Source organism: Heterocephalus glaber, unplaced genomic scaffold (genome assembly GCF_053883595.1).
Source record: "Heterocephalus glaber isolate CG9 unplaced genomic scaffold, H.glaber_assembly_v1.0 deba00001481, whole genome shotgun sequence".
NCBI classification, from domain to species: Eukaryota; Metazoa; Chordata; class Mammalia; order Rodentia; family Bathyergidae; genus Heterocephalus; species Heterocephalus glaber.
In genome coordinates, this window is record NW_028258317.1 from 33,132,076 (window position 1) to 33,144,698 (window position 12,623).

General features: G+C 39.0%; 1 long non-coding RNA gene across 2 annotated transcripts in view; it reads left to right on the forward strand.

The window, feature by feature from the left end:
• The first annotated feature begins 178 nt into the window (after positions 1-178).
• Positions 179-12,623, forward strand: part of LOC110347735 (uncharacterized) — a 30,908-nt gene continuing 18,463 nt past the window's right edge. The window contains exons 1-2 of one of the 2 annotated variants that reach the window (XR_015439916.1): positions 179-825; positions 5,836-5,983. This is a non-coding gene — a long non-coding RNA (uncharacterized LOC110347735). Of the gene's footprint in view, positions 5,984-12,623 lie in introns of both variants that reach the window. The other variant, XR_015439917.1, reaches the window with a different exon arrangement.

Sequence of the window (12,623 nt, forward strand, 5' to 3'; positions counted from 1 at the left end):
CCTAAGCGGAGGCGGCAGGGGAGGGTGGAGGCTGTGTGGGCGGGGACACACTCGAGTTCCGCCCCCAGGGAGGTGCGGTCGCCCCTCCCCGCCCTTCCCCGACGGCGACCCCACGGCCAGGCTGCCGGCGGGGCCTCGCGCACGCGCGGAGAAAGCGTGGCGCGGACGCGAAGCTGTGGGAGGCGCACCCCGGGCCGCTGGCCCTTTGGCTGGTGCTCGTCTGAAGGGCCTCAGGCGGGAACAGCTGCTCCGCTCCAAATGTTCAGGCCCGGAAAGTGACGTGGAGTGGGTCGGTCCCTGAGGAGAGTAACGCGGGAACGTAGGACTTCTCCGCGGGTGGAGTGGGGTTCCCGCCTGGGCCGGGGCAGGGGCCGGGGTAGGGGCCGGGGCCGCAGGCCGGCGCTCCTCACGGCCGCGCCCCAGCGCCTCAGGCCGGGCCGCTCGGGCCTCGTTCCTGTGTGCTCGGGCGGCGCCGGTCGGCTGAGCACACATCGGGCCCGCCTCGGAGGCGGACCCCAGTCTGCGCGTCAGTCCGAAGCGAAACGCAAAATTTGCAGGATACTTTTTCACAGTGTTTTAAAGTTATCATAACCGGGCCGGGGATTTGACTCAGTGGTTTTGCCGCCTGCTGTGCAAGCAAAAGACCCGAGTTCGATCCCCGGTACCAAAAAAAAAAAAAAAGTTATCATAACCAACCAGGCGGCAAGTGGTTTGAAATCAATCAGAACTTTTTAAAATTAACTTAGTCCTAGCCCAAAGATACCAGCCAATGACACTGATTCCACCTCGGATCACAGTGGAACTGGTTAGATCCGGGCAGATCTGGTGAGCATTCCCGTATGTAATGATCACTGTCCTGAGATAACGCTCTCTTTAGTCTATAGTTTTGCTTAAAAAAAAAAAAAAAAAAAGTGTGAGTACACCTGGTTTATAAATGCCCTGTTCTCAATTTTTTTTTCCTGAAGTTTACTGCACGTACGGATAATTTGAGGTTTGTATTCAGTAACAGAACAATGTCAGGATTCCGAAGACATGCACATCATTATTTAAATATAGTTTGGTCGGGCTTGTTGACGCACGCCTCTCAGCTACTAAGGAACCTGAGGATCGAGGGTCCCCAGTTTGAGGCCAGCCTGGCACTTTAGTGAGACCTTCTCTCAGAGTAAAAAGGCCTTGGGATGTGTCCCAGCGCTCCCTAAATTCAATCCTACTCCTGGGGAGAGAGGGACAAGAGTTCACAGTCAGTTTGGACCTCTGGAAACCATCATTGATAGTGACCATAGAGACAGAAGTTTTTTAAAGAATCTGATATTTCAAAATTTAGTTTGAACTTCTTGTCCATCCTTATGAAAGTGCAAATTAATTTAAATTGCAAATTAATAATTTAAAAATGTTTAATTGGAGCTGAGGATATAGATCTCTATAGGTAGAGATCTTGCCCAGCACCACACTTGCACACAAAAAAATGACAGTTAACAAGATTTCTTAGTGGGTACGCATCATTAACCCTCAAGGTTGAGAATTCCTCTCTCTCCTATACTGTTGAAAAATGGAAGAAGCCAGGATCATCCATTTGATTGATTTTGCTCATTTTGCAATTTAGATTTTGACAAATTCTTTAATATTTCTTAGTGTTTTAATTGTCCTATAGTTTTATCATAGATTGCCATTTTCTTGCCAAAATTTCAGAGAACAAGTTTATATGCTGTGGACTTAAGTTTTCACTAGAGGTCTAGAAGTGCTTGATTCAACAACCTACTGAACTGCACTGTTACATGCCCAGGGCTTAATTAAATAAGCTTGTTTTTACATTTAATATGTAAATATTTCACTGTCTTAAAAGTACATAGAGAACTAGAGAAGCCACTAACCACTTTACTGTGGTAATTACAGCATCACAGTTCAGATGAGCCTATAGAATGCACAGGAATGGAGGAGAGGGTATAGCTCAGTGCACAACATAAGGCCCTAGGATAATCACTGGAGCCCATTGGAGAGACGAACATGTTCTAGTAGAAAGCTCCTTAATGCTTTCTGATGGGCATGGTCCCTGCAGACTGCTATGGATCTGGAAGGCAAAGGAGCTAAATGTATACATTGAAAATTGTCTTAAACTAAGCAAGATAGTTTTGGTAGCTATCTTTAATGTGGCAGCAGACCCCATCAATTTTATCATTCTACATATTTGTTCTCGTAGCATGGTGGCACAGCCTGTAATTCCAGCTTCTCAGGATGCTGAGGCAGGAGGATTGTGAGTTCAAGACCAGCCTGGACAACATCATAACACTGTCTCTAGAGAAAAATCCAAGCTGGGTATGGTGGCCCATGCCTGTAATCCCAGCACTTGGAAGGCTGAGGCAGGAGGATAGCTTCAATTTTGAGACCAGCCTAAACTACATAGTGAGATCCCATCTCAAAAAACAAAAAAAAACACCAAACATTTTTAAATTTAAAAAATTTTTTTAAATCCTAAGCATTGCCCTGTAAGGGCAGTGTCACATATATGTGTTGACATATCATGTGCTGTTCTAGGAGCCTAGAACCTAGCATGGTAGCACATACATAGTGGTCTATCAAAAACCAATTGATAGGGCCGGGGATTTAGCTCAGTGGTTTCGCCGCCTGCTGCGCAAGCACAAGGACCAGAGTTCGATCCCTGGTACCAAAAAAAAAAAAAACCAATTGATAGGCTGGGTGTGGTGGCACATGCCTGTAGTCCCAGCACTTGGGAGGCTGAGGCAGGCAGACCTTGAGTTTGAGGCCAACCTGGGCTAAATAGTGAGACTTTGTCTCAAAAAAAAATTGATGGAGGTTGAGAGAGGGGTAAGGCTCTTAACTAGCATGTGTAATGCGCATGAGTTTGATCTCTAGCACTGCACACACACACAAAAAATGGGGAATGACGCATATATCAGTCTCCACTCCTGGGCTAGTTTGGTTTTCCTCATGTGTAAAGTGAGTAGAATGATATTCATAAAGAAGACATTTATTAATTAACAATAAGCTATAAGTATTAATCCAGTTCAGTAATACTAAGCACATATGATACATAATATCTCATGTATACAACAGTCTTTGCCTCGTGTTATTTATGTCTCTGTTTTTGTTTTTGTTTTTGTTTTTTTGGTTTTTGGTTTTCTAAGACAGGTTCTCCCTATGTGCTTTAGACTGGTCTTGAACTTACTGTATATCCCAGGCTGGCCTCGAACTCCCGGCAATCTTCCTGCCTTAGCCTTCCAAGTGCTGACATTATAGGCAAGCACACCATGCCTAGTGTCCTAGAATTTGTATCTTTGTGTAGTTTCCTCATATTGAATTTTAATGAACTTACTGTTTTCTGCTACATGGAGTACATTGAAAGTGATAATATCTCTAACAAGATGAAATTGTAAAAAAGACTTCTAAGCTAGGTGTGGTGCACATGTCTGTAATCCTAGCACTTGGGAGGCTGAAACAGAAGGATCACTGTGACTTCAAGGCCAGCCTGGGCTACAGCCTGCACTGCAAAGCCAGACCCAATCTCAAAAAGACCAAAAAAAGAAAAGAAAGAAAAAGCACTTCTATCTTTTTCTCATCCAGAGAATAAGCTCACTGGCTTGCTCTTGGAAAACCAGCTACCATGTCCCCAGGCAGCCCTAAGAATGAGTCTGAGAGCGCGTCCCAAAGTTGAACCCTGAAATGACTATAGCTCCACACAATACTTTGGTAGCACACCCTGAGCCAGAATCACCCAACTAAGCCGCTTCAGAATTCTCTACTCACTCTCTACTCACATGGGATAGTAAATGCTGCTTCTTTCCAGATGAAGAATTCAAGGGTAATGATTCCACAGCAGGTGACCAGTAGTGAAATAACACATTGTGCCTGGAAGATCACAAGTGCTCATTAATGATAGAACTTTTTAAAGTGAATGTAAGTGGGTTTGTTTAGCATTTAACGTAGCATTCTATAGGGCTGATCCAACTTACTTTACTACTTCAGTGATAGTGTTTACAATTGCAATACAAGAAGATACTCGGAAAAAGTGGAAAAATTGATTTCACTTGATCTGCTGTTTGTAAACTACCTTTGTTGAAGAAATTTCATGAGAATGTATTTTACGTGATGTTTACAATTTGCCTAAAAACTGCACAGGGGGAATGAGGGGAGAGGAAGGCTCTAAATACAGAATGGACACACGGAGTGTGCTGATGGACACTTGAGAATTCCTTACACTGTTCTTTAGTTTGCATGTCTTTTCAAAAATTTCCATCATAAAGAAAATTGTTTTTATCTGGGCCTGGTAGCACATGCCTGTAATCCTAGCACCATTGAAGGCTGAGGCAGGAGGATTGAAAGTTTGAAACCAGTGTGAGTAATTCAGTGATTTAGTGAGACCGTATTTAAAAATTAAAATTAAAAAAGGGCTGGGGATGTAGCTCATTATGAAGGCCCTGGATTCGATCCCCATTAACACAGACAAGTTGTTTTAAGTATTTTATGTACTCATAAGTTTGGTACTGAGAGCAATTTTTAGGGATCATCTGTAAAAATAACTCATTTGCTAAGTGCCTAAACTGCTGAGCTAGGCTCAAACTTGTGATCATTCCTGCCTTGGCCCCCAGGTCCAAGAATTATGAGCATGCATCACCACATCTGGTTTAGACTCACTCAATTTCATGACATCTTTTTTTTAAATTTTGATTTCACATATGAGAGAAATGTTTAACTCTTGTGAATCTTATTTTCTGTATACTTCCACCTACTCCTCTCCCCTCTCTGTTTGAAACAAATAAATATCAGAGAAAACCTCCAGTGCGGGAAAAAAATTTTACCAGCTGTTCCTCAGACAAGGTCTACTATCTAGAATATATAAAGAACTCAAAAAAATCAGACCCCCCCCCAAATATAAAGACCTGATTCAAAAATGGGCATCTGAAATGAACAGACATTTCTCAGACAAACAAGTAAAAGCAGCAAATAAACGTGAAAAAATGTTCAACATCACTGATCATTTGAGACGTGCAGATGAAAACAACACTGAGATTCCACCTCACCCCAGAAAGAATGGCTGCTATCAAGAAATCAAGCAGTAACAAATGCTGGTGGGGCCTCTGGGGAGAAAGGAACTCTTCTCCATTGTTGGTGGGAGTGCAGACTGGTGCAACCACTGTGGAAATCCGTATGGAGATAACTCAAAAAACTAGGATTAGAGGTCCCATTTGATCCAGCTATCCCTGTGCTGGGTATCGTTCCAAAAGAATTAAAAGAATCATACCACAGCGATATATGCGCACCCATGTTTATAGTGGCACAGTTTGTAATAACTAAAACTTGGAAACAGCCCAAATTCCCATCAACTGGAGACTGGATAAAGACGATGTGGTTTTTCTATAAAGTGGAATACTACTCAGCCATAAAGAATGAGAAACTAGTGACATTTATAGCTAAGTGGATGCACATTGAGGCCATACTCAAGTGAAATAAGTAGGACACACATGTAAATACCAAATAGTTTCTCTGGTGTGAAAAACTAAAAATGTAAATAAGGCTCAAATGGTATAATTGATAATGTGAAATAGGAAGAAAAGGTCTAAAGGAGTAGGGGAAGTGGGAGAGGTAGGGGCAAGGAAAGAAGGGAAAAGAAGAAATATGAGAAAAGGAAAAAAATGGAAACAGTCTATAAATAGGGAAGGGTGGAGAGGGTGAGGGGAGGGCAGGGAAATGGAGAAAAAATAAGAGCTAAGATACATCACATAAAGGTACAAGATCCCAATGATGAATGTAACTATTTTATACCTAAAATGTATGAATAAACTTAATGAAAAAACAAAAAACAAATAAATATCATTTCAGAGGCAGATACTGTGTTGCACAATTGTAATCCCAGCACTCGGGAGACTGAAGCAGGAGAATCACCTTCAAAGGCAGCCCAGACCACATAGACCAAGGAAGGAAGGAAGGAAGGAAGGAAGAAGCAGAAGAAAGGGAGGAAGGAAGGAAGGTAGGTCTTGTTTATCATTTCTCATGTTGCTTTGGGTTCTTTGGAACAAGGTCTTGCTATATAGCCCAGGTTGGACACTCTAATTTTCCATCCTCCGGTTTGGCCACCTGAGTGCAGAGTACAGATACTGTATACCCTGTGCCCAGCACCATAAGGCCTTCTTAATATGGCCATTCCCAAATTTATTTTAACCACAAGGTAAATTAATGATAACTTTCTTTTTTTTAACTTTCTTCAATAGCAAAACATTTATTGGTACATTTTAGGCATACATAATGATAACACTCTTTGTAGGGAATTTACATCTGTACATGATACCTCCTGCCTCTTTCTTTCCCATTCCCTACCTCTCCTAAGCCTCCCTCCCCTCCCTATATACAAAAGCTTTGTTTCCATTTTTTCCTTCTATTTTCACTTTTTTTTTTTGGTCCTTTTTTACCTTCCACCCTCTTCCCTTGTTCCCCTTTCCATTTGAACATTTTCTTCCCACTTCCCAATATCTATTACACATTTTCGTCCTTATTTCCAGTTTCAGTTTTTCACACCAGAGAAACAATGTGGTATTTAAACATGCGTGTCCAATTTATTTATTTCACTTAAGAGTATGGTCTCAAGGTGCATCCATTTAGATGGAAATGCCTGAAGTTCATCCTCCTTTATGGCAGAGAAGTACTCCATTAGGTAAAAAATCCACATCTTTATCCATTCATGGGTTGGTGGACATTTGGACTGTTTCCAAGATTTAGCTATTACAAACTGCCACTATACACATGTGGATGCATATATTGCTGTGGTAGAATGCTTTTAATTTTTTCAGAACAGTACCAAGAAGAGGGATAGCTGGGTCAAATGGAACCCCTAGGTTTAATTTTTTGAGGAATCTCCACACTGATTGCCACATTTGTTGCACCATTTTACACTCCCACCAACAATGCAGAAGGGTTCCTTTTTCCCCACAGTCCCTCCAGCATTTTGGGGGGTTTTTTTTGGTACTGGGGATTGAACTCCGGTCCTTGCGCTTGCGAGGCAGGTGGCCAGAACACTGAACTAAATCCCCAGCCCCCTTCAGCTTTGTTATTGGTTGATTACTTTATAACAGCCATTATTTCTGGAGTGAAATGGAATCTCAGTGTTGTTTTAATTTGCATCACTTGAATGACCAGTGACGTTGAACATTTTTTCATATATTTACCATTTCTACTTCATCTGAGAAGTGACTATTCATTTCAGACGCCAATTTTTCAATTAAGTCTTTAAATTTGGAGCATTTGATTTTCTTGAGTTCTTTATATATTTTAGATAGCAGTCCATTGTCTGAGAAATAGCTGACAAAAAATTTTTCCCATACTGTGGGTTGTCTCTTCATCCCATTAGTGGTTTCTCTTGCTGTGCAAAAGCTTTTTAATAAGATGATGTCCTAATTATTGAACCTTTGTAGTATTTCCCATGTAGTCTGGGTTTTCTTCATGAAATCTTTGCCTACTCTTGTGTCCCCAAGCATTCTGCCTATTCTCCCTTCCAACAGATTTAGTTTTTCTGTTTTAATATTTAGATCTTTGATCCATTTCAATTTTAGGCTAGTGGATGGTGAAAGATATGAGTCTAGTTTCAATCTTCCACATGTGGAAATCCAGTCTTTCCAGCACCATTTATTTATTTATTTTTCCAGCACCATTTATTAAAGAGTTTATCTTTCTGCCAGTAGAGGTATTTGGCTCCTTTGTCAAAGATAAGGTGGCTGAGTATGTCTGGAGTTGTTTCTGCATTTTCTAATCTGTTCCACTGATCCTCAGGTCTGTTCTTTTGCCAGTACCATACTGTTTTTATCACAATAGCTTTGCAATATAATTTCAGATCAGAGATTGTGATGCCCCCTACCTTGCCTTTGTTGCCCAGAATTGACTTTGCTATTCTAGGTCTTTTCTGGTACCAAATGAATTTTAAGGATTTTTTTTCTAATTCTGTGAGATATGCTATTAGAATGTTGATTCAGATTACATTTAATCTGTATAACAATTTTGGAAGTATGGCCATTTTCACTATATTAGTTCTTCCTATCCAAGAATAAGGGATATCTTTCTATATTCTCATATCCTCATCAATCTCTTTTTTCAGAGTACTATAGTTTTCGATATACAGGTCTTTTACTACCTTAATTAAATTGATTCCTAGGTATTTCATTGTTTTGGATGCTTTTGTGAAAGGTGTTGTTTCCCTGATTTCTCTCTCAGTGAATTTGTTATTCATATACAGGAATGCTATTGATTTTTGAGTGTTGACTTTATATCCAGCTATGCTACTGAATTTGGTTATCAAATCTAAAAGTCTTTTGGTGGAGTTTTTGGGTCTTCTGTGCAGAGTATTGTGTCATCCACAAATAATGATAATTTAACTTCTTCCTTTCCTATCCTTATTCCTTTTCATTTCTTTCTCTTGTATAATTGCTCTGGCAAATGTTTCCAGAACTATATTGAATAAGAGTCATGACAGTGGATATCCTTGTCTCATTCCTGATTTTAGAGTGAAAGCTTTCAATCTTTGTCCATTTAGTATGATGTTGGCTATTGGTTTGTCATAGATGGCTTTTATCAGATTCAGGTAAAGACCATCCATACCAATTTTCTGTATGGTTTTTATCATGAATGGGTGTTTTGTTGATTCCCTTTGCCAGTATCTTAGAGAGGAATTTTGCATCTATGTTCATTAGGGACATTGGCCTGTAGTTCTGTTTTGTGGTTGGATCCTTCTCTGGTTTTGGTATTAGGGTAATGCTTGCTTCCAGGAATGAGTTTGGGAATATTGCTTTCCTTTCAGTTTCATTAAAGAGTTTGAGAAGTAGCAGCATTAAGTCTTCTCAAAATTTCTTATAGAATTCAGCAGTGAATCCATCAGGGCCTGAGCTTTTCTTTGTTGGTAGGTTTTTTAATTACATCTTCAATTTCATTGACTGATATTGAGTTATTTGGAATTGTTATATCTTCTTGATTCACCTTTGATAATTCATGTGTATATAGGAATCTGTCCATTTCTTCGGTATTTTCCATCTTATTAGAATACAGGTTCTCAAAGTAGGTATAAATCTTCTGGATTTCTGCAGGGTCTGTTGTGATTTCACCCTTTTCATTCCTAATTGCATGGATTCAAGTATTTTCTTTCCTTTTTTTTTTTTTGATAAGGTTTGCTGAGGGTTTGTCAATTTTATTTACTCTTTCCAAGAACTAACTCTGCGATTCATTGATTCTTTGTATTTTTTTTTTTTTAGTCTCCATTGCATTAATTTCTTCTCTGATCTTTATAATTTCCTGTCACAAATGACCTTTGTGCTTGACTGGCTCTTCTTTTTCTAGAAGCTTGAGGTTCAACATTAGGTTGTTTATTTAAGCCTGCTCTGTTCACCTGATATGGGTATTCACCACTATAAATTGCCCTCATAGGACTGCTTTCATTGCATCCCAAAAGTTCCAGTATATTGTACTGGCATTATTGTTTAAGTACAGAAACTGTCTGATTTCTCTTTTAATTTTGTCTGTTACCCATTGACTATTCAGGAGGATGTTATTTCATTTCCATGTGTTTATGAAGTACTTTTTTTTTGGTATCAGGAATCGAACTCAGGACCTAGTGCTTGCAAGGCAAGCAGTATGAAGTTCTTGTAACAGGAGGTTTTTTTCCCATTGATTTCCAATGTCTTTTTTTTTATTCTTAAGTTCTTTTATTGGTACATTTTAGGTATACAATACATTTACATTTATCATTGGTTGCTTGTACCTGTACATGATGTATCTTGATTCTTATTTTTTACCCATTACCTGTGCGCCCTTCCCTATTTACATAGACTTTGTTTCCATTTTTTATTCTTTTCTCATAATTTTTCCTTTCCCTTCTTTCCTTTCCCCTTCCCCTCCCTTCACCCCTACCTCTTTGGACCTTTTTTCCTATTTCAAATTATCAGTTATTCATTTTAATCATTTTAACCCTTATTTACACTTTCAGTTTCTCACACTAGAGAAACTATTCAGTATTTACATGTGTGTCCTATTTATTTCACTTAAGAGTATGGCCTTGATATGCATCCATTTAGCTATAAATGACTATTTTCTCATTCTTTATGGCTGAGTAGTACTCCATTTTATTTTTAAAAACCACATCTTCTTTATCCAGTTTCCAGTTGATGGGCACTTGGGCTGCTTCCAAGCATTAACTATTACAAACTGTGCTGCTATAAACATGGGTGGACATATATCGCTGTGGTATGATTCTTTTAATTCTTTTTGGAAGATGCCCAGCAGGGGAATAGCTGGGTCAAATGGGACCTCTAGTCCTAGTTCTTTGAGGCATCTCCATACTGATTTCCACAGTGGTTGCACCAGCCTGCACTCGCACCAGCAATGGAAAAGGTGATTTCCAATTTCTATGTACTATGGTCTGATAATATACATGTGATACCTTCAAATCCTTTACATTTACTTACTCATGTTCTATGAGCTAGTATATGATCTATTTTGGAGAACATCCCCTGTGCAGCTGAGAAGAATGTGAATTCTGATGTTGTAGGGTGGAACACTCTCTAGACATCTACTCAATCCATTTGTTCAAAAGTTTGGTTCAGTTCAAATATTTCACTGTTAATTTTTTGTCTAGATGATGTGTTTATTTGTGACAGTGGGGGTACTGATGTCCCTCATTATAACTGTATTAATGCTTATAAGATTTTTCATGTCTGTTAATATTTGTTTTATATTGTAGGGTACACTGCTACTTGGTGCATATATATTTATGATTCTTATCTGTTCCTCTTGGATTGTTCCCTTTACAAGGATACAGTGAACTTCTTTGTCTCTCTTAATCACTCTTGGCTTGAAATCTACTTTATGTGCAAATAGAATAGCTACTCCTGTTTTTCCCCGGTTCTTGTTGTGTGGAATGTTGTTTTCCAGCATTTGATTTTCAGTCTATGAATTTCTTTTTTAATTAAATGTGTTTCTTGTATGCAGTATATTCTAGGATCTTGCTTCTTGATCCATTGTGTCAATCTATTTCTTTTGATTGGTGAATTGAGACCATTAACATTCATGGTTATAACTGACATGTATTGTCTTATCTCTGTCATGTTATTTTCCTATTATTGGCTTCCTTCTTTCTTTTTCTGTTTAATTTCTTGCCTTGCCTAGAGAATTCATTTTATTGGGGTTCATGGAGTTGTATTTTTTTTTGTCCCTTTCGAGAATATCCCTCAGAACACTTCAGTGCTGGTTTAGTTCTCATGAATTTTTTCAGGTGTTCTTTGTCATGGAAGTATCTTATTTCTCCATCAATTTTGAAAGATAGTTTTGCAGGGTATATCAATCTGGGTTGGAGGCTGTTTTCCTTCAGGACTTGAAATACTTCACTCCAAGTTCTCTTTGACTTGAGTGTTTGTGTTGAGAAGTCTATGATTCTGATGGGCTTTTCTTTATAGATTATTTATTTCTTTTCTCTAATAGCTTTTAATATTCTGTTCTGTTAAATTTCTGAAATCTTGACTGTTATATGCCTTGAGTAAGATTTTTTTTTTTGGTTAACTTCTTTTATTGGTACATTTTAGGTATATAATACATTAACATTTATCATTGGTTGCTTGTACCTGTACATGATGTATCTTGGTTCTTATTTTTTCCCCATTACCTGTGCACCCTTCACCTCCTCCACCCTTCCCTATTTACATAGACTTTGTTTCCATTTTTTTCTTTTCTCATAATTTTTCCTCTCCCTCCTTTCCTTTCCCCTTCCCGTTCCCCTACTCCTTTGAACATTTTCTTCCTATTTCAAATTATCAGTTATTAATTTTAATCGTTTTGATCCTTATTTACACTTTCAGTTTCTCACACCAGGGAAACTATTTGGTATTTACACTTGTGTGTCCTATTTATTTCACTTAAAAGGATGTCTTCAGTATGGATCCATTTAGCTATAAATGTCTGTAGGTTCTCATTCTATATGGCTGAGTAGTACTCCATTTTATTTTTAAAAATTCATCTTCTTTATCCAGTTTCCAGTTGATGGACACTTGAGCTGTTTCCAAGCTTTAGCTATTACAAATTGTGCCACAATAAACATGGGTGCGCATATATCACTGTGGTATGATTCTTTCAATTCTTTTGGGAAGATACCCAGCAGGAGAATAGCTGGGTCATATGGGACCTCTAGTCCTAGTTCTTTGAGGTATCTCCATACTGACTTCCACAGTGGTTGCACCAGTCTGCACTCCCACCAACAATGGAGAAGGGTTCCTTTCTCCCCACAACCCCGCCAGCATTTGTTATTTGTTGATTTCTTGATAGCAGCCATTCTTTCTGGGGTGAGGTGGAATCTCAGGGTTGTTTTCATCTGCATCTCTCAAATGACAAGTGATGTTGACATTTTTTCATATGTTTATTTGCTGCTTTTACTTGTTTGTCTGAGAAATGTCTGTTCATTTCAGATGCCCATTTTTGAATTGGGTCTTTGAATTTGGGGGGGTCTGATTTTTTCAATTCTTTATGTATTCTAGATAGCAGTCCTTTGAGGTACAGCTGCTAAAAATTTTTTCCCATATTGTAGGTTGTCTGTTAGCTCTGTTGGTGGTTTCTTTTGCAGTGCAGAAGCTTTTTAATAAGATGAG